Source organism: Toxorhynchites rutilus, chromosome 2, assembly GCF_029784135.1.
Source record: "Toxorhynchites rutilus septentrionalis strain SRP chromosome 2, ASM2978413v1, whole genome shotgun sequence".
Taxonomy (NCBI): domain Eukaryota; kingdom Metazoa; phylum Arthropoda; class Insecta; order Diptera; family Culicidae; genus Toxorhynchites; species Toxorhynchites rutilus.
This window is the reverse complement of record NC_073745.1, coordinates 120122654-120141804: the sequence shown is the minus strand read 5'-3', so window position 1 is coordinate 120141804 and position 19151 is coordinate 120122654. Positions and strand designations below refer to the sequence as shown.

At 38.5% G+C, this 19151-nt stretch overlaps 1 protein-coding gene and 1 long non-coding RNA gene across 5 annotated transcripts in view; one reads left to right on the top strand and one right to left on the bottom strand.

Moving 5' to 3' along the window:
- The window catches only part of LOC129764879 (carboxypeptidase N subunit 2-like), a 322005-nt gene that overhangs the window by 126223 nt on the left and 176631 nt on the right, over positions 1-19151 (bottom strand). The gene's annotated exons all lie outside the window — the stretch shown is intronic.
- LOC129764881 (uncharacterized) lies at positions 12366-15626 on the top strand. Of its 2 annotated transcripts, XR_008741275.1 has the most exons (4): positions 12366-12427; positions 12481-12605; positions 12704-12875; positions 12943-15626. It is a non-coding gene; the product is annotated as an uncharacterized LOC129764881 (long non-coding RNA). The 2 variants fall into 2 exon arrangements; XR_008741274.1 differs by having other exon boundaries at positions 12373-12605.

Below are 19151 nucleotides of genomic sequence, written 5' to 3'. Positions count from 1 at the left end.
GAATATCATTCCCAAAGAAATAATCCACAGATTATACCATTCAGCACCTTTTGCAGAACGGCAACAGAAAATCCAAACCGAATCGATTGTGTGGCAGTGACAGCAGCGACATCAGCAACAGCGGAAAAAAAATTTTACCTTCAGTTTTTAATCGAAGAAGCTCTCACGGCAGTAAAATACTTTCTTTACATCCGGCTCAAAACATGCAGCTCTTTAACGCCACTGTCAACCCTGAAACAATGCTCGAATTCGCGAACATTTGTTGACTGATCACTGTTCATGAATGAACTTTTCAGTACAAAAAAATCGCCTTTAGTATTCCACCGAAGAACACAGCTCTCATCACTTGAGAATACCATATCTCATTCGATGTGCATTCAATGTGCTGCGCTTGGAACAAATTTCTAAATTCACACAAGTTCTCTACCGGCAACAAATATTTTGTAATTCAACCAACAAATATCCTATTTGGTATAACGCTCAAATAAGAAATTTAAAGAAAAGAAAACAAAAAACACACAAAAAAAAAAAACAAAAATAGACAAAAGTAATCAAAATTTGCTGGAATATCAGAAAATTTCCCAAGAACTAAATTTTTCCATTAAAAGTGCACACGAAGAGTATAATACAAAGGTCGAAACTGAAATCAAATCATGTCCAAAGAAATTCTTTAATTACGTAAAGTCTAAGCTCAAAAGCAATAACTTTCCATCGCAAATGCATCTCGATGAAGATGTAGGGCATTCTTCGAACGAAATTTGTAATCTCTTTGTAAATTTCTTTCAGGAAGTATCTACCACAGTTTCCGAAGAATATCAAACTAGAGTTAGAGTTGCGGTTAGAGTTGCCTGTACCTGTACATTTAGTGTACCTGTTATTTAGTATTGCCTCAGTGGAATCGCACCTCTGGGCATCGTTCGTTCAACGTTAACCAACCAGCGTCACACAAGCGTTCAGCATAGCATTTATCCAGAGCCATAAATTGGTGGCTTAAAGCAACAAAGAATATGAACGCTTCTCATCATCATCAATAGGATTTTTAGGATTTGTAGAAAAATAATAAAATCATGACAATATTATCATAATGTATATAGTATACTTTTTATTAATATATAGTATGGATGGTTCGTACTGCAGTTTTTCGCGAAACCCATATAATATGACTTTGGCATGTGTTATTGTTGTTAATTTGTCTTCAAATTAAAAAAAAAAATGTTAAATAATGTAAAAGTTCTCTACAAACTAAGTTTCGAGCTTCATTTACTAACTTATCCACAAGTTGGGCCCAGCAAGAAACTCAAAAACGTCACGTTGGGCGACGAACGTGTTAATATTACCTGTCTAGATTAGCTTAGCTGCTATCCTTGGTAGAAGGAGTTTCGCTACCGCCATGCCAAACCAAATCACAGACAGAATTCCAGAACATTTTTTTTTGTTGAGCCGACGATAGCCTAGCTTGATGATTCCCCACACAATTGTGTAGCTCTAAACCTTGATGCAATGGCGTCAGTTTGATGCAATGATTGCAATGCCAGAGACGTCAACGAGTGAGTTACTTGGTCGCGTCCACAGCTCAGTCCGAAACGAAGACATGTGATGGCGCAAAACAAGGAAGAATAAGCGATGTTCATTGCTTCGTATCTAGAACGATACTGAATTACGTTGTTGAATTAAAGAGACTTTAAACTTTAAACTTTAAACTTCAGTTCATCCGTCTCTCTAGCTTTTAAAAAGGTCCATGGAAAACTCTTCTCTTTTCTCATATCACTCCTCCACCTCAATTGCATTGAGAAAGTCACTCGATCCCTCGCCGTCCAGTTCGCCCAGCAACGGTGTTGTCCAGTCGGTGTCCTTACGAAGAATGAACGTTTGCCTTTCCATTCTTTGTTTTTGAGAGGCTTCAAACTTTGCAGTTCATTCGCCTCCAAAAATGTTTGCCTCAGCGGGATCTACTGTTTATACTCTAGGCAAATATTTCCTTTCGTTCTTCTTCTTTTCCTTTGTTCACGGAGACTTCAAATCGTACGATTTCCCCTTCGTTGTTCGTTATTGACAGCTCTGTTCGGGAAAGCACACAAATGGACAGAACAAATGAATGGGGAAATCAGATTGCTTTCAATTTTTATCAATTTAAATCATATACAGACTATGGGATAGTAATGTATAGCATATCAAACAAATCTTTGAAAATTTCTGATTCGATTGCTATGTAAATCGTTAAAATCGTTAAAATCCGTTCGTTAAGGTTAACTTTAGTTCATAAAAAACGTGACCTGTTTTCTGATTTGGCACTCTTAATGAAAGACGTAGTTCTACGTCAAAAAAATTCGAGGGGTTGTATCCGAGACATGACTGCTTAGGACGGAGGACTACGCAATCTTTTTTTATTAAATTTGTTGGTGTTGGTTGATCATTTCGGATATTATTTGCGAATACGTCGAAATTTCATAAATAACTCTTTAATAAAAAGTTCCGGGGATCCAAAAAAAGATTTAATGACTTGCGTGGTTTTGTAGACTTATTTCGAGAAGCAACGCATCTTATAACAAAACTTAAAACATGTATTTGCTTTAAATCTGATAATCTCGGACGGCATTATCTTATTCAACACGAATGTTTTCAATTGCATTTTGGATTGGAAGGTGATGTCCATAATTGTTACAATTGGGTTTTCAACTACGTTATTCCGCTCGACGCACAAAGTCGGAAAATATTTAGAACTCTTCTCCCTGATGCTATCTCATGCTTCCCTCAACGGTGGCATGTTGTAGAGAATATTTGGAAATAGATTCTCCCATACTTTGATGGATGAACGCCAATCGTTTGTGCAAACAATAATTTTCCATCAAGTCTACACACTTTTTACAGATCAGATTTTCGTAATGTACGCGTATGCTGATTATACATGCAATTTTAAGAAAAGCCTCGTACCGAAAATCTCCCCTCTGGCGCTTGCGTCACTTTGTGAAATTACGGCAGAGAAAATCTCAGACGAACATTGACCTGTATTCGAAGAGAATTGAGGGGATTAGAATGCAAGGGGTGTAAGTGACTTGATCGATTTCTCTTCATCAACTTTTTCTTTAGTTAATAACTCAACTGCAAAAACGTTCCGATTCAAGTTTGCTATAGAATCCGATAGATGAGGTTCTGCCCTATGTTCTACATTGTAAAATACAACTGGGAATGTATTTGCAGCTAAATTATGACCAAAAGAGAGAGTCGATGTAGAGAAATCGATCAAATCACTTACACCCCTTTCACTCTAAGTCCCTCAATTGAATCCAGGCTACATTATTAGGACCTGCCGTGGCTTCCGGAAGCATGTGGAGGCTTTATTTGCAGCAAGTGGAAACTCGGTCGATACTTTACACAGTTCAAGACTTTCAGAAACATCCCCAGTTTGAATAAATAAAAATGAAATTCAAATTGCGATTTTTTCAAATTTTGACATTGGTTAATGGTGCAAACGTTATCGCATACGGTAGTAAGACAAATCATCCGGAATATAAATGAATGAGTGTAGTTTTTTTTTGTTTTTGATCATATGATTCTTCTAAATATCCTTTATTTCTATTCAAATTCCTTTTAAAAATCCAATTTAATTTGATCGAGTAAAGTGTCATCCATCTATGTTTAGATCCACTTTCTATAATTCTTTAATTGTATTTAACTCAAACTATGCTGTCGATGGTGTCAAATTATGTTGTCAATGGTGACCGGAATAAATCGCCACAGTAAACAACTGCAACAGAAACAACCGCTTAGAAAAAGTGTAGTAGGCTAGAAATATTTGGCGCGGGAAAAACATCATGTGCCTCACATTTCTATTATAAATTTATTCTCTTGTTCTCGTTTTTCGAAATTTATTCTGAGGACAATGTAATGGGGACGAAGTCCCCATTTGGCGAGGATAAGGAATCGAGGCGGCCCATGCCGCCAAGATGACGCAATCCGAGTCCACCGCCGACCCGCCGTCGGAAGCGGCGGTGTCTCGCACGCAAACCTGGGATCCACTGATTGCCCGGTTAGTTTGAAACATAGGATACGATCCTTTAGCAATGTCCGACCGAGCTCTAGCGAGCGTCGGACGGTATACGTCTGCCCGGGGCGTTACGTTTGCCTGGGGCGATACGTTTGCCCGGTTAATTCTTGTTTTGAAATACAATACCGCGCCACAATATTTATAGCCTACTACACATTTTATAAGCGGTGGTTTCTGTTGCAGTCGTTTTCTGTGGCGATTTATTCCGGGAACCGTTGTCAATGGTGTTGTCGCCTTTGACAATTATATTCATATCCTTTAAATTTGATGCTTGCTTAAACAGTCGTTTGGCGAGTAAGAGGAGAACGGAAAACCATCACTTTTGGTCTAATTCTACTACATCAACAGGATCTGTGGTAGTAATCGGTTGAGAAAAAAATCCTCTCGGAGCAGATCTCTATTATCGAAATTAGTTCGACTGCCGTGTACAGATGAAATGGAACACTTTTTTCCCATCAAATTCCAACCCAATTTTTCCGATATAATATCTGTGGGAACAAAAGATACAGGGAAACGGCACTCCAACACCCACGCTGTCCTATTTTTAGTCGTACGTGAACGGGATGCTGCACTATGATCAATAATACCCGAAAAGCGATGGAAAAAAGCTCCTGCGCCAACTGCAGCTATTTTCCAGTCAGCACATATCGCCAGGATAGTGATACTGATACATGCACATTACGCATATTTTTTGCCCCGATTGCCGCAAAACTATTCGTCCGGGTGTATATCAATTTTAATAGGCCTTTCCGCTGTCCGGAGGCAATTCAGAATCCATTCATACATTCAATCAAATGCAAAATGGTTCCCCAATGATGAAGCTGTGCGACTGGGGATGATTCCCGGGACCAATATGGTTCCGCCAGTCATTCCGTTTGGCTCGAGATTGATACTCTTCTGAGTGCGCACACAAACAGCCTTCCGGATGCATTTCGCTCAATATTGGCCGTTGTATCGGATATGTTTTTGCTATCTTTTTCGCCAATTCAGAGCGAAAGCAGATGCGATATGAAATGATCCCATCAAAAAGTGGCTTGAATTCCCCCAATTATCGGGTATAGGAATACCTACATTTGAGCTGCGGAGCGTAAGCCGGAAGAGGATTTTGTTTCGGTCACTTTAAGAGCAGAAAAAAAACTACGGAAAAAGTTTCCACTGAACATATTTTACGGAGCTAACTTTGTGCTCCTTCAATTCATATTTAATTGTAAAACATTAAAAAACCTATAAACACAAATATTCGATATAATCTGTTCCCAGTGGCCCCTACTGATAACGAACCACTGCGCAGTCCAGCAGTTTAAAATATAAAACAAAATAAATAACTTCCGAGCAAATCGTTCCCGCTGAATGGAACCGTTTGATGAAGAATGGAGCAATTCACCTGAGAATTGCCGTAATAATAAAACTCCAACCGACCGTCCGGGAGTAATCGTGCATTGCGACGTTGAGCGGTCGCGGGAATTTTCTGGAACGGAGAGCACGGACGGATTTTTCGCCTGCGACGATAATAATCTCCATCATCATCGTTTATGATACCAATTGTACCCCAGGCTCTTCTCCAGCGGCAAAAGGGGACGGAACAACGGAGCAGAAAAGTTTTCCGACTAGCGTGAAAATGAACAGTTTCCTTGGACAATGGTGCGTTACGAATTAGGCACGGCTAGACACAACGGCCCCCAAGTGTTTACTTAACCGAGTTACGACATCTTGTGTTTATCTAAGGCTGATTTTGAGATAGGAAGTAGATATTGCAACTTGTTTCGATAGTTGTCCGCGAAGAAATGAAAGCATCGCAGTTTTGATAAATGCTATGTTTAGCTTATGCTGATTAGCAAAAATAATCAATAATATTCAATAATAATCCTGAAAAAAAATATTTGTTTGTTTTTATTTGGAGTTTAAACTATACTCGATTTTCACGCCAAATGACAACAGCTTACTAACTTATGCGTTGTCATTTATTCATGAACCATTGAGCTCTCGAGGTTTGCTCACGGCTTTTGGATGCTTAGACGTTAATTTTACCCGCAGGTCAATAAATCAGTCATATAAAATAATGTTTTACAATTGATCGAAAGATATAATATTTTCAATGCAATATAAAAAAAAATTGTCACTGACTCACATTCCGAACAGCAAAAGCGCAATTTTTTTTTTAAATCATGACTTTCAAACTACTGGACCGACTCATATAATCGATAGATCAAATTAAAGTAAATTAGCCAGTTTTCTTTGAAAAAAAGTTATGCTCGCGAAAAAAATTGGATTTTGCTTTGGAAATAAATGATTGTATTTGTTTCTTATAGTTTACATGGTTTCGGGACCAAGGGCGCTATATCGGTATCGATACCTATAAATGATGGTAAAATTAAATTTATAACCCAAAGAATGTCAAGGTTTCGAATAATCCATTATTTATTATATTCAAATTCAGAAAAGAAACATTTAAAAATGAAGTGTTCGCCATTTGAATCATGCGTAGAAATTTGATTAATATTCCGAACACTAATTTTACTGAAGATTTCTGCATAAAATATCATTTTATTTCATCCATTTACTGTACATTCTTAACATGAAAACAACAAACAACATAGTTGAAAAAACTACAAGAACAGAAAAATTAACGTTTCTTGTTTTTTACAGAATTTGCTAACGCAAACATATTATCACTGCACAATGGTCCAGGAGTTGCATTTAAGTGGAAATTAGCACTTAAAGTTCGACAGCTATTCTCTAGACAAAAACTGTCTCAGACAAAGTTGTTACATATTAGGCTGTCAAAAAAGTCCTGCGGTATTTCCGCGAGGTGTCGTTGTAAGCGCGTAGTTCTAGTTGTATTTATTGTATCGAGTCATACTATAGCTTGTTGGAAAGGTGTTTTTGCGCGCTATAGTCCTTGACAGTGTTTTGTTTGGTTAAGTCGTTCGTGAGTTATAGTGTCGCAAATATGGAGCAAAATAAAGAGAAAATCCGACATATTTTACAGTACTACTATGACAAAGGCAAAAATACATCTCAAGCTGCCAATAAAATTTGTGCAGTTTATGGACCCGATACAGTTTCCATTTCCACCGCACAACGATGGTTTCAACGTTTTCGTTCTGATGTAGAGGCCGTCGAAGATGCGCCACGCTCCGGAAGGCCTGTCGTCGAAAATTGCGACAAAATCGCTGAATTAGCCGAGAAAGACCGGCATAGTAGCAGTCGTAGCATCGGCCAAGAGCTGGGGATAAGTCATCAAACCGTTATTAACCATTTGAAGAAGCTTGGATTCACAAAGAAGCTCGATGTATGGGTGCCACACACGTTGACGCAAAAGAACATCTTTGACCGTATCGACGCATGTGAATCGCTGCTGAATCGCAACAAAATCGACCCTTTTCTGAAGCGGATGGTGACTGGCGATGAAAAGTGGGTCACTTACGACAACGTGAAGCGCAAACGGTCGTGGTCGAAGCCCGCTGAAGCGGCTCAGACGGTGGCCAAGCCCTCATTAACGGCCAGGAAGGTTCTGCTGTGTGTTTGGTGGGATTGTCAAGGAATAATCTATTATGAGCTGCTTCCCTATGGCCAAACGCTCAATTCGGACCTGTACTGCCAACAACTGGACCGCTTGAAGGTAGCACTCATGAAGAAGAGACCATCTTTGATAAACAGAGGCCACATTGTCTTCCATCAGGACAACGCCAGGCCACCCACTTCTTTGGTGACGCGCCAGAAGCTCCGGGAGCTCGGATGGGAGGTTCTTTTGCATCCGCCGTATAGTCCGGACCTTGCACCAAGTGACTACCACCTGTTTTTGTCTATGGCGAACGAGCTAGGTAGTCAGAAGTTAGCCACAAAAGAGGCCTGTGAAAATTGGCTATCCGAGTTTTTTGCTTATAAGGTAACAGGGGTATTATGAAGTTGGCATCTCGTTGGGAACAAGTCATCGAACAAAACGGCGCATATTTGACTTAAAACAGATGATTGTAACTAATTTTATGAACAAATGAAAATTCAAAACAAATACCGCAGGACTTTTTTGACAGCCTAATATGATAAAGCGCTTATTTTTTTATGTTATCAAAAATAGAGTGACCAAAATTGTCGATGAACTAAAAAATATATCTTTCTTATCTTTAGTCCCAGTTATTTGAGACATCTTTGTGAAACAAAGTTTTTTGTACCTCTTGAATTAGCCGATATAGCGCCTTTTTCCTAAGTTGCGTTAGGGTCACCATTAAAAAACGGTTTTTTTGCTCGAACTTTTATTTTTTAAATTCTACATGCAAACTATCTTCGACTTTAAGAACATACTAATACAAACATTTCGCGATCGATCTTGTCAATATCTCAACTACACTCAACTACACTGATATTTCTTCCCAAAAAATACGCTCTCTGCAATTGTTTGTCATTCTTTCTGGGGCCAACATAAACAAAGTTTATTGGCGGTATTCGATAGAGCAGAGTTCACTCTATATGATGTGTGATTTTCAAAACTATGTTATTTTTCGTGTTTGAGTAAATTCAAATTGAAATCATGAGTTTTTGGATAATAAATCATCAATAACTCTGAGTAGATTAAGATATTGACAAGTTCTGCACCCCAAAAGGTTGGTCTTGATAAGCTCTAAAAGTCGTACGAAGACAGTTTTGATGTTTAATATAAAATATAAAAGTTAGAGCAAAAAACCCTAATGCAACTTAAGAAAAAAGCGCTAAATGCCATACAAATGAAACCCAAATTTCTGCATTACTCGAGAATTAATCAAGCAAATGTAACCAAATAAGGCTTCTGGAGGTTTAAGGGTGCAATAAATTTTTCTATGGTGGTTAGACGCTACACCCCCCTTCAATGGGGTAGCCCCCCCCGAAACCCGAATTTCTGCATTACTCGAGAATTAATCAATGATAAACAGATTTCCGCATAACTCGAAAACTAATCAAGCAAACGGAGCCAAATTTGGCATGTGAAGATTTTAGGGGGCACGAAACGTTTCTATGATGAATAGATACTCTTCCCCCTCTCTCTGCATGACTCAAGAACTAATCACGAAAATGGAATCACACTTGGCATTTAGAGGCTTTAGGGATTGATGAACGATTCTATGGTGGTTTGACACTCCTCCCCCTTCTCTAAGGGGGGCTGCCATACGAATGAAACACAAATTTCTGCATTCCTCGAAAACCAATCAAGCAAATGGAGCCAAATTTGGCATGTAAAGGTTTTAGGAGGCAAGAAACGCTTCTATGGTGAGTAGATACTCCTCCCCTCTCTCTAAAGGTGGGCTGCCATACAAATGAAACATAAATTTTTGCATGACTCAAGAACTAATCAAGAAAATGGAATCACAATTGGCATATAGAGTCTTTAGGGATCGATGAACAATTCTATGGCGGTTAAACACTCTTCCCCCTTCTATACGGTTATCATTTTTTTAACCGTTTAAACTGGAGTGAATGTGTAACATCGTTACAAATTCAATTTCCATATGTTCTACAATTTCATAGTGACAAGCGTTGTTAGTCCATTTGTTGTTTGCGCTAACGAAATTGATCTTTGTTCGAAAGTGGAAATTGATTTTATTGTGATAAAACTCACTCCTATAGCTTCTTCTATCTATATAAACAAAAAATGGATCGCCGAATATGTTGATAAGAGCAAAACTCGAGGAAAGAATTGTCCGATTTAGGACTGTCTTGTTTCTATCATATTTACTGTATCAAACATTTATTCCATGTAACGGAGAAACATGTTATTTGCAAGTGGTTGGAAAATCTTGAACGAGAATTGTGTCTGAAAATAATCTCCTAATTATAATGACGAGTTTTGGTAGAAGTACTAGGAATTTTACAGTAAAAGGTAATTTTAAAGGGTAGATTAGAAGATCAATCAATGAACAGATATGCGGCTGGACCCATGAACGTGCGCTTAGTAAGAAAACGTGAATGTGATAACGAAAAATAAATTTTGAGCGGGACGAAGTTTGCCGGGTCAGCTAGTGTCTGATAAAAATTATTTTAACCTGAATAGAACTTCTTCATACTGGAAAGACTTACGGGACGTGTCATGTAATTTTTCAATTCGTAACTTTGCATGCGGCAGTTTGATGGGCTGAGGAACATTTTTTAAAAGGGCTGGATCAGGTAGCTTTTCATCAACCCGAATGCACAGTCAGAAGTGCAATGAAGTACATCAGAATCATTTACTTCTGTTTTTGCATTAAAAACACCGTGATAATTAGGTAATTTGACATCGATTCATAAAATCCGGAAGGTCATGTCATGGTTTAATGTATAATGTAATAGGGGCTTCAGATTCTGGACCGGTCAGCATGTTTACCAAATCAAAACCCTGTCCAGAACTTATAAAGAGTAATCGTACAAATAGTAGATGCAGTTAAGTTAAGTCAAGTTAACAACAACATCTAAGAAATATGAGTGATTTGAAGAGCTTAACCGAGCAGTATCCTCTGCGTAGAACGACAACAACATGGCGCAGCTTGGTCGATACCACCCCAAATGTGTTATTTGAACTGGTTGAGAACTAAAGATGACCTACGAATTAGAAACTTATTGTAATTCATGTGAAATTGACGTAAATTTTGTGAAGAAGTGAGAGTTTTTCCATCTGGTTCTGAAACACTGAAATTTTAGTTTTTTTAAAAGTTTCGCGCCTGGACACAACAATAAAGTCCAAATGGCCAGTCTTAGGAATGAAGATACTTATTATATCCTACGGTTTATACTGGTATATAATGGAGTGGTTCGATAGTTATGAAACGCAGTGTTCTTACAAGCAGGAAAAATCTCTTTCGCTGCTTTTTTCATTTTGTCTAGTGAATTTCGATGCTTCATTGCTTCATTGATTTGTTTAATTCCTAATCCTGTTCCTTTGGTTTAAAGAGGATATTAAAATAAATGTATCCAGCCATAAATGAACAACTTACTAGACTTTGAGTTGTGTGATATATATATATATATATATATATATATATATATATATATATATATATATATATATATATATATATATATATATATATATATATTTATTCAAAATCGGAGTCGGTATTAGTTTAATTCGGATGTCATATTCTTGCAAAATACTCTCTGATCTCAACGACATTCCGAGTGTATGGACGCCCTCTATAAGCTGCTCAAGTCTCCTCTATCCATCTGATCCATAGCTTCATTGTAATGCATCCTGTGTAGCACACAAAAGTAATCATTCAACTATGAAACTGAATCATTCTGGGAAAACCATTCCCTGTAAACTACCAACAAATACCGATTTTTTTTCTCTCTGCCGTCTTCCCGTCGAACTCTGGATGACTTTGTATATTTATAAACTTATACAATTCCTGCTCATTCACTCCATCGACCGATCGACAGCGGAGCAAAACAAAGCGTCTATTTTTATAGCACTCTTCCCGGCTGCATTCATTCTCATATCACCACTTTTGTGTGTGTCGGATTTCCATTCCATTTTATCTTCTGCCTGAATGAGGGGTGACCGGTGGGTGGGTCGGTCGGAAAAAAAAGGAAAGCAACCAACTCGTAGGAGTCGAAAGTGGTATTGCAATTTCCGTGAAGCCACCGCCGCGCCACTACGGATGCTCATGATCGGAAATCGAAGCACTATGGCACACAACCGCCACCACCACCTCCACCGCAGCCCGTTTGGAGCTTTTATGTGCGATTGATGAATAATTCCGCTCCACTTTTCCGCTTTCCAGGCGGGCCTTTCATCACCACCCCCGCCCCCCTTCCCGACCAAATGATGTACCCGCGTGAGTGGATTTCGAATGAAATTCGCGTATCGAATGAGCGGTGGCAGCGAAAAAAATGCGGATAAACGCGCGTAGGAATCGTAACTATCCGGATAAGTCGTCGGATAGATGAAATAGAACAGAGAGCGAAACTTTGAAACCAACCTGATTTGCAAGCATGAAAATTGAATGTTGTGTTGTTGAATCGAGGCGAATTTTATGAGGAGTATGTATTCAATTCGAGCGTTTATTGCTGGGGTTTTTGTGTGTTTCACAAGTTAACAACAACATCTAAGGCCAGGATAACCCAGCAAACTAAACAACGGGCCACTCAAGATCATCACTCCGTTTCTTAATATAAACAGAAAACCGCTTAGCTAGCCGATAGATAAATAATGCCAAGAATCAATTAGTCAGCTCAGTGAAATGATAAACAAGCTCACGGTCATCGCGAAAGAATAAACAATCCCACGATCAGGATTAGACGCGAATATCGCGTCTTACTAAAATCTGTTATAAATATCAGGGCAAATGAATTGTAAGTTTAGTATTAAGATAGAAGTGAATAAAAGCACAGTGGTACAGTGAAAAGCAAAAAATTGTTTTTTTAGACAGTTTTAGAGTATAAGATTTAACTCTCATCGAAGAGTTGGATTACATTTGACCTACTTGTAGATGATGGAGTGAACACTCCGCGACAGTCGGGGGTTCAAGTTTTGCAGTTGTTTGTAAAACTTCAAAAGGTGTTGAATGCGTTAGACTAACTCGATGGAAATTAAAATCATGAGATTTTAATGCAGGTAATTGAAATCTCATGAATCGCCATATTAGATGCATGTGACCACTTTGCCGGGTTGAAAATTTACGCTGATGGAAATTCCTCCCAACTTCTTTGCAGCAGTCGTACTTTTATAAGCTCATTTGAAAGGCGCTTAGTGGCAAGTGTTCGTTCCATCACGGCGCGAATCAAACCCAAACCTAGGTACCTAGGTACGACACGACGTGGAGGTATCATTTTACTTTTCAATGGTTGGTGAAGCAGATAGACGAATTAGTGGCGCAAACATATGGTACGGTACAAGAACGTTCCGAGCGGTGCTACAAATTTCGTAATCGCATGTTCTTTTATGATTTCAGCGGTGCGATAAAGCCTTTCTCTGTGTGGAAAACCACTTTTCTCCATTTGCGCCACAGTCACACAGCAAATGGAAGCCAGGCGGGAGAGAGTTCCTCCGATTCCTTGCAGGCGACCGAAAGCAAAAGCAACGGTGCAGCGGGAATGTCGCACCTTCGAACGTTGAACGCCACAATTCCGTGGAGGCTGGTATTAATTAAAATGTAATTTAGTTTACATTTTGCCGTAATACTGGCTGGCGTGGAACATGCTGTGCAAATACACACGTTCCACGGGGACACTTCCGGAATTGAAGATATCGTGGATGGTGTGTGCACCGGTTGGCGCAATGCACGACTTAGGGAACAGGGTCCGACTGCTGTTGCTAACGTTTAAATAAATATTTCAGGAATATTTCTGGATAGTAAACAGAGAGTACGTATGCTTGCGATGTAATGATGGCTGAGAAATTTCATTTGGACCTCAAGTACTACGATATGCATTTCTTAAATTAAAATATTAATCAGGTATATGAACACTTTACCACAGAAAACTAATTACAACAGATCATAATTGCTGTTTTTCTTTCAATTTGTGTTTCACAAACACGTTTGTTTCTATCCTACATTTCATCAGCCTTGGGCAGTTTTTGACGAGGGACTACGTCTAACCGGAGTATCTTCTTTCTTCTTCTTATATGGCACTAACGTTCCTAGAGGAACTCCGCAATAACACGCCTTGAATGCATTCTGAGTGGCAAGCTCTAGAATACGCGTGACCACAGTGCAAGTCAGAGGAAATTTCTTTGAAGAAAAATTTCCCCGACCAGAACGGGAATCGAACCCGAACCCCCGGCATGCTAGGTTTGACGCTAACCACTCGGCCACGGGAGCACTACCGGAGTATATGGGGGGTAAAATGAAAACCTAAACACAGAACATGCAGGAAAAAAATTAAAGATTCCGAATTCTTATAACTCGAACTTTTCTTACAGGATCCGAAAGATGTTTGCATCTATCGCGATAAATAAAATGTTATTTTTCATTGGATAAACAATTGAATAATTGTAAAATGTTAAGCGTTCTAACTACCTCGTTTTTATTGGTCCGATTTACGGTTTCCCCAACACAGCCATCATAACCAAGCAGCCTTGGGGAAATCGGCAATGCAAATACATGAAAGTATGGGGATTTTTGTTCTCACCGAATTGTGTTCCCTAACACAGACTTAAAAACCGAGCAGTGTTGGAGAAATTAGCATTGCAAATACATGAAAGTCGGGGTTATTTTTATCCGACTGAAATGTGTTTCCCCAACACAGACTTCAGAACCAAGCTGTCTGAGGAAATTGGCATTGCAAATTCATGCAGGTCTGGGGTATTTTTGTTTCGACTGAAATGTGTTTACCTAATACAGACTTCTAAACCAAGGTGTATGGGAAAATCGGCATTGCAAATAAATTCAAACTGCGAGTACATTCGAACTTGCTTGCCTTTATGCAAACTAGAATATGTTTCCTTAACATGGTCTTCTAAACTTGGAAACATGGGAAAATCTTGCAGACATTAGAGGCGAATGAACTTTCAAGTTTGAAGGCTCTATGATATAAAAAGTATAAGTTGAAGTTGTTGCTTCATGCAAGTCGGGGGTACTTTTGCACCCGCATGTTTTTTTGCACTCCGAAAATTGTTTTCCTAACACGGATTACAAAAACGGTTCGAGAAGTACGTACACTTGAGAGATGCAAAATTCAGATGGAAATGTAAAATAAAATAATCGTTTGTGATTCTTCCGTTCACATATTTTGTCCTAGGCATCATACCAAACGTAAAGGGACTGTTCGTTAAGCCTCCAAAGCGCAACAGAAAAATAAGAATACATGTAACACTTATGTTCGCCCAATGACGGGTATAAAAGGCAGCATCGTCAGCTAAGAAAGTCCATTCTTTGTGTGGACACCGACTGGACAACATCGTTGCTGGACGAGCTGGACGGCGAGGGATCGAGTGCCTTTCTCATGGCAAGAGGGCGGAGGTGGTAGCGCTGGAGTAGAGTAGAGTAGAGTTTTGACGTAGGATTACGTCTTTCGGGAACATATTGGGGTACAAATTGAAAATCGAGAATCGAGCACATCGCGAAAATTGTCCAATTTCAAACGCTTATTGCTCAGTCATTTCATGATGGATTGATGAAATTTTTGCGTCAATCGATTTCGGCACTCCATAACAATTTTTTATATTGAATAAAATAATATATATCATTAAACTAACTATCGAACAATTGAAAAATCTCAACCCCTATCCTAACGGAAATACCCACTTCTGATTGGTCGAAATTGACGACACATGCGGCGGTTCCCTAACAGAGACATCAAAACCAAGCTGCCTAAGGGAAATCGGCATTGCAAATACATGAAGTAGGGGGAGCTTTTGCTCCCGCCGAGATGTGTTCCCAAACAGAGACATCAAAATCAAGCTGCCTGATGGAAATCGGCATTGCAAATACATAAAAGTCGGGGGCATTTTTATATTGCAAGTAAGAAGAGTGATACGAATAATTCTAGCAAATAAAATTTAAATTTGGAACTTTAATGTTGGTTGCTTCGTGAAACTCCATATCAATGTCCGATCGTGTATTGTGAAAAATTTAGCACAAGGGTAGGTGTAAAATTGTATACGATAGCCGTTGTGTTAACCCTTTCCCGTACAACATAGATTCTCACTACATATAGTACATATAGTATTAGGTATTGTTAGTCCAATTAAAATTCGCATTGGGTTGAATAAACAATCAGAAAGTAAAAATTATAAAAGAAAATTACCTTTTCCAATTCGAATATATTTTCGCTATATTAAAGTAACATGTTTTTACTGATAAGAAAAACTGATAATTATGTTCGTTATTAATAATTATCTTATATTACATTGGTGATTTTTTTTCTTCATTTCATCAATACATATCACAAGAGGCATCTCGTCTAGGATCATAGAGGGCGGTTCTCATCATATCTCGTTCCACTTCGGTATCCTTTATCTGATACGCACCATCCAACGACTGTTTATCATCCTTCTGTCATCATCACCCGTTAAACACTGGTGGAATGAACAAACAATACCCAACAACCAAACAAAACGGCCCTTTTCAGGTCCACCTAATCATTATCAAAGAGTTTAACGATGTAATTATCCAAAATCAACAGATAACCTAACGGAATCCTACGTCAATTATGCGGTCGTGTCTCGGACACAACCCTCCTGTGACTTTTTAAAGGGCCTTTCTCAAGGCTAGAGATGAATGAACTGCAAAAGTTTAAAGTCTCTATAATTCAAGACCTTCCTTCCTTCCTGAGAAAGTCAGTTTTCATTCCAACTATTGTACCGGTAACTTCGAGGAAATAAATATAAACCTATCCGAACAGTGTTAATCTATTTAGATCAAGTTTGTAGATCCACATAAGAACCCCACCCGTGGTAATTCTGTGTGGACATATACATGTAACCTAATGTCTATTGAAACCGAAATTTCCAAAGTTACAGTCCGCCGGTCCAACTATCCTGCGTCCGATTCAGGATATAACAAGGATTGTCATTAAATTTATTTGTAACGAAGAACATAATCTATCACAATGCATGAATTTATTCATTTATTCAATCTCTTTACTCACAAAACAAATATATTGAATTCGATGGAATCCGGAAATTGTTTCATTCAATCAAAAATTTAATCAATACATACAAATGATTGCTAAACTAAGCTAGTCCCACGTCATCTTTGCGGTTATATCATAGATTTAACCCACCCATTTTTTTCTCTACCTTTCTGTAATTTTTCGGATTGACCTATCAAAGTTTTGAGTAAATGGAAAATTGTACCAGAAATACAAAGTGCGTATCCTTAGAATGAACGATCCGATCCGAATGAACGAGTGTGTGCATACAGGCAACTTTTTTTTTGTGCGGGGGATAGGGACCGCATAAAAACAAAACGTGCAAAACTTCACCAGTAGCTTTAAAAAACCGTGTTCGGCACACATTTTGAAAAAAAAACTTTTTTTGTGCGTTAGATAGGGATCGCATAAAAAAAAAGTTTGCCCCAAGAAAATAACTCAAACCCACGCCGTTCACCGTTCAATTTCCTTTTGATTCCCTGCTTTGCGATGGGATAGTTTGCCTTTTCTGTTGCGCGGGGCTGTTTTGTGCTTTTAGTTGCATGCCGAAACGTGATGCTGTTAGATATCATGTCATGCAAAAACTTAGAGAACTTAGAGCATTTGATGAAAGGAGGGGAATGATTTCAGAAGTGGATAATTGAGACGCAAATATGATTTTTTCGCACTGAAATGCATGTAAACCATCGAAGAAAACTAAATGGACGATAACTTCGTCAAATATCCTTCTTTTCATATACCGCACAAAAAAAAACCGTACAAGAACAGAAAACCGCACCAAAACAATCGCACAAAAAAAAACGCACAAAACAGGTTTTACTGTATTTGAATAACTGTATGGGAGGGTGGCCCTGAACCGATATACTAAATTGCAACAGCCATTCATGACATAAAATTCTTGTTTTTTGGCATTGAAATGTATGGTATAACTCTTTCATTGTTTTCGTATGGTGTTGTGGTACGAACGATCATTATCGTCTCGGCGTGTTTATTTAGGATTTAGCCTCGTGGGAGGTAAATCCGTAAACACGGCGAAACATGTTTTATGATCGTCTCTTTCCCACGCCATCCTATCCTAACAAACTGAATATACATGTAGATAAGAAGAACGAAAGAACAGATGTGTGAACAGACGCTATGTTTATATGTATACGATAAGAATGTACGAAAAAGGAATGAAGAAATAAAACAAGCAGAGTTAGTTGTAACGTTAACGAGGACGGACGTCTCCTCTTCATTTAGTAGAATAAAGAAATCTTCCTCAACAATGGTCGATGGGGTACATGAGTATCAAAAAAGGAGTTCAACGACGAATCATTGATGAAAAGCGTCTGAGTCAACGTGTTGAATAACTACGAAGCAAAAACAGAGAGTCGGTTAAGAACCACCTTTTTGACCTAGGACTACGTCTTTCTTTTCTGTACCGGGGTGTAAGTTCAAAGTTTCGAAAACGAGAGAGTGGCGCTGGACTGCAAGGTTTTGAACGTTAATACCTCTTTACCGGCTGAATGGAGTGGTATAATAATCACTTCATCCGAAAGATAAAATGTCAATGAGTTATGTGATTGTCACTTATTGATCCAAAAAATCGTTTCAATAGCTTCAAAATTGCTTTGAAAGCAAACTATTGAATTCATAACTAGCTCATTGATGATGATTGGTGATCGCAATGTGTTCCCGAACATAGACGCAAAATCCAGGCACTTGGAGAAACGGTCATGCATGTATATGCAAGCTGTGATTTCTTTTGCTCGCTTGCGTTAGTGTTTGGGAAACCATAGCGGACACATGCAAGGCGTGAGTAATTTTACTTACAGTTTCTGTTCTGCTTTAGCATGGAACAGTCATGAAAAATTGCCACATCACGATAAAAAAGAAATTAATTTTATTCAAGGTTATATACTTTATTTCGTTTTCACAGTGAAATGGCGTCCTTAGTTTCTATTCTGCGCATGGAGTGATCATGAAAAATCTTATTCTCACGAAAACAAAAATGAATCATGTATCAAACATATTCAGTTACTTTTTCAAGGCCACTCAAATTCCATCGGTTCGTTTCGGGACCGCCAACATGTTCGAAAGAGTTGAATTTTATGTTAATAACAATTCCATACTTATACTCATCCACCCACACACTAACAAGAAAAACTTTCAACAATCTTTCAAAATATTCATTCACTCATTCATTAAGAATTGATTCAGATGCAATTTCAAAAAATGGTTACCGAGCCAACGGTAGTCCTACGTCTACCTTGCGGTTATATCACAGATATAACCCACTTCTTGTTTTTAAAATCGGTTCTGGGTCACCCTGACTTTTATTCAATTAACGACATGCCATGTACTACAAGAAACAGGTAAATCCAATTTATATAGCTCGTTTTGATGAGCCGATCATGAGCAATCAAAATTGCCTAGTTTTATATTTTTTTGACATTGAAAAAAAAACATTTAACTCATTCTCCGTATAGGCCAAAAATCTATCATTTCCTGTTTTAAGCATTGAAAACACAACACGGCGCCAAAACGCTAGAATGAAGGGAGCCGGAAAAGGATCTCAATACAA